General features: G+C 34.5%; 1 long non-coding RNA gene across 1 annotated transcript; it reads left to right on the forward strand.

The window, feature by feature from the left end:
- The first annotated feature begins 1,476 nt into the window (after positions 1 to 1,476).
- On the forward strand, positions 1,477 to 2,113 carry LOC135783778 (uncharacterized). The gene is made up of 3 exons (XR_010545784.2): positions 1,477 to 1,579; positions 1,747 to 1,858; positions 2,016 to 2,113. It is a non-coding gene; the product is annotated as an uncharacterized lncRNA (long non-coding RNA).
- Positions 2,114 to 3,423: the final 1,310 nt, after the last annotated feature.

The raw sequence follows: 3,423 nt of genomic DNA on the forward strand, positions 1-3,423 counted from the left end.
CTATAAGCAAAAACACTGTTGCAATGCTTAAAGAGCAGAGTCAGTTCTGTGAAGGTCAAGGGACAAAAGGCTAACTAAAGGGAACACCAATCACCATAGTGGTGACTTCAAAAGAATCCAAAACAAACACAAACTGTAGATTTAATGTGATAAATGTTGTGGTAAATATCCATTTGACTTACACGTCACGTCAGAAAGAAGATTTGTCTACTAAATCACATGTGTGGATGCTGGAATAGTTGAACACTTGTATCTTGTTCTGACAGCATTTGTTTAGAAGTTAAACATCATCCGTGTTAGTAAAGAACTCTGCAAGCAAGTTGTAATTTTAGGTTTCAAACAGAGATGGTGATAGAGAGGCAAAAGTGAAAGATTGCAGCAGGAGTTGTTGCACCTATAATGCAACATGTTTTTTTTTTAAAAAACGGATAAACGCCTGTAAAACATAAATACGGAAAAATCCTTCATATTTACACAGTACTTTGTCCGTTTTTTTACGGATTTTTTTTAGAGTGCACTGCTTATATATTTTCAAGTATTATTATACATTAAATAATAGAAATTAAACATGACATTTACAGAAATATTGTACTTATTTGAACGTTAAAATAGCTCTGCGGCCCCCCGTTGAAATGTCTGTCTTAGAAATGGCCCCATGCCAGTTTGAGTTTGAGACCCCTGATGTAGACTCTGGCTTTGATTTAAGAATTTTAATACATGTTTGTATAAATGATAAAGTCTCTCAATTTCAGCTCTGAATATACAGTCAGATGGATGCAAAGTAAGTTGAGCTTTTTTTTAAACTGAGGTTTGAGATTTCTGTAATTAATAATATTACAAATAATAGTGCATGAACTGTATTTAAATGTTCTCTGATCTTATCAGATCATAGGGTGTTTAACAAACTTTCTTGACCAGATTGAGAACATTACGGCACAAGAGCTCCCTTTCAATGTAAGTCTAATATTAAAATAACTAAATAATTGAATATTTGTCATCTATAGGTAACATTGTTATGGAAGCATTACTTTTTTATATTACTGTTTTTGCCGCCTCTACCACGGCTGGTGTAAACGCAACATCAGGACCACAAATTTACTTTTAATGAAAAAATAATAAAAATCAATGAAACATAATTTTATAATCAGTTGTTTTGGTTCCTCCAGTTGAAATGGACTGCAGGTTCAGAGTCATTGAGTGTTTCATGCAATGAATAAAGTTAAAGAGTCTCTTTCTCCAGTGTCCGAGAAAGCTTTTGAAAGTGAATGTTAATTGACAAATAAACGGTTGTTGATAAAAATAATAATGCAAATCCTTGACGATGACCTTTCATGCTATTGTATGTAAAAGTGTCTTTCTGGTTCATTCATTAGAAAATTACTTATCTTTTGGAGCTGCTCTTTAACACTTCAAAGAAGACTTTGGCTTTAATATCATCTGACATGAATAATCTAGTGTCAGCTGAAAACCGTTTGTTAAAAGTCAGTGAGAAGCTCGTCTCCATGTTGGTAAAGCAAACAAACAACTGTAGCAATGTCTACAGTTCCTGTGTTTCAAGGGCTATACGCTGATACTTTTGGTAAGAGAGACACAAATACTTATACAATATATACTGTAACTGCAATCATGTACGAAATAACTTCTGATGTTTTAAGTGAGCTAACAGTTGTAAAATATAAAATGCAGTAAAAATATTTTTTTATAAAAATGATATTAAATCACTTACTGTATTTTTATATAAATCAGAGGCACAAGTCTTTATGGTTGGACCGAATGTCACGTTACATAAAATCCCTCAGCTCAACACAAAATGCTGCTATGGACATTGATCTCATTGGGATTCCAAAGAAGAGCTATGGTGGGTACAAATATTGTTGTGATTTAAAGAACTTCAACACATCCATTAATTACCAATGTCTTCAGAACGCAGAAACATACATGGCTTCATTATATAAACAAGTAGAAAATCTCAATTAATTTTTTTGTTTTTCTTTGTCTCTGCAACACATGATCAGCTGCTGTGGCTTTCATAAGCTTCACCATAATGGAGGACCTACTGAAACCAGACTTCTTCAACACATCAGATGACACAGTTAAAACCATGATGTCCACTGTCATCTCAAAAACCACAAACAAACAGCTCACCAAACCAGTCAACGTCACCCTCAAACCCATCAAAGTGAGTTGCTCTTATCTTAATTTACCAACTGGAAGTTTCAACATAGTTTTTATGTTGTGTTTTACTAAGAGTACACACAAATGTACAGTGTGTCCTTGAATTTTATATAAAAAAAGGGAAGTAAAAGGAATAATGCAACCAAAAGAACCAAATAAAGTAAATCCTTTTTTTAAGTAGTATATTATTGGTATTGTTTTTTATTTAGTTTTTAGCAATAATTATTGTATTTATGAACATGTACACAAAGGCAGCAGATCCAAAGGCAGCAATGTTTTTTTAAACTAAGAAAACAGAACCATAGTGGACAGAACAAGGCATAAACAAAAGAATCAACAGAAAACCTTGAACGAAGAGAAGAAGTATTCCCCTGAAACACTTGGGCAATATATACTCATGGGTAACAAGCTGGAGCTGGACACCAAGGTGGTGATGGGAACCAGGAAGAAGCCAAGGACTTTGGAAAGGCCATCTTGGACACAAGCGACTTAGGTTTTGCCATCTTTGCTAAGGCAGTAAACACAAGGGACTTAGGTTCGTACTTCTTGGCTAAGGCTGGAAATGCAATGGATTCAGGTTCAGTCATCTTGGCCGCGACAAAAAGCTCAGAGTACTATGGGACTACAGTGACCTCTGGGGAAGCTGCAGGATCTTTTAAGTGTGTGCTGTAATATGATTCCATATATTGTTTACGTGCAACGCAATTATATATATTGCGCTTTACACGCGACACCATTTTTTATGAGCCCCGCGTTGTTTAGGCGGAGATGCGAGTACTCGCACACATGGTCGCCATATGCAATGTGTTTTTAAAGTTCATATGCGCTTACAGAAATGCATTATAAACAGAAGCTTGACGATCAGTCATCTGAAAACAGCTTTTTATATAACTAATCACTGCAGATGTTTATCTGAGATGTTCTGAATTTAGTTTATGTACATGATAGTTTATCTGAATGTAGTGCTATCAGTGATATTTACCCATCATATGTAAGGGTATTTCTGTGGACAATTTATGCTAACAGCTGTTTATAACTATCTTACAGGTCTGCATACCTCTCATCAGTACAAAACTAAGTGGAAAAACATATTCACACGTTTTTGGACATAAAGTTATATAGTAACATGAGCCACATGAGCAGCTCTGTTGTGTATCAGTTTCTTAGTTTATACAAGTTAAGTTTTTGAATAGGGTTTATTTCCAAATAAACTGAAAATGTCCTAATGACCTTCATTTCTATTTTGAT

Source organism: Paramisgurnus dabryanus, chromosome 2 (assembly GCF_030506205.2).
Source record: "Paramisgurnus dabryanus chromosome 2, PD_genome_1.1, whole genome shotgun sequence".
NCBI lineage: Eukaryota > Metazoa > Chordata > Actinopteri > Cypriniformes > Cobitidae > Paramisgurnus > Paramisgurnus dabryanus.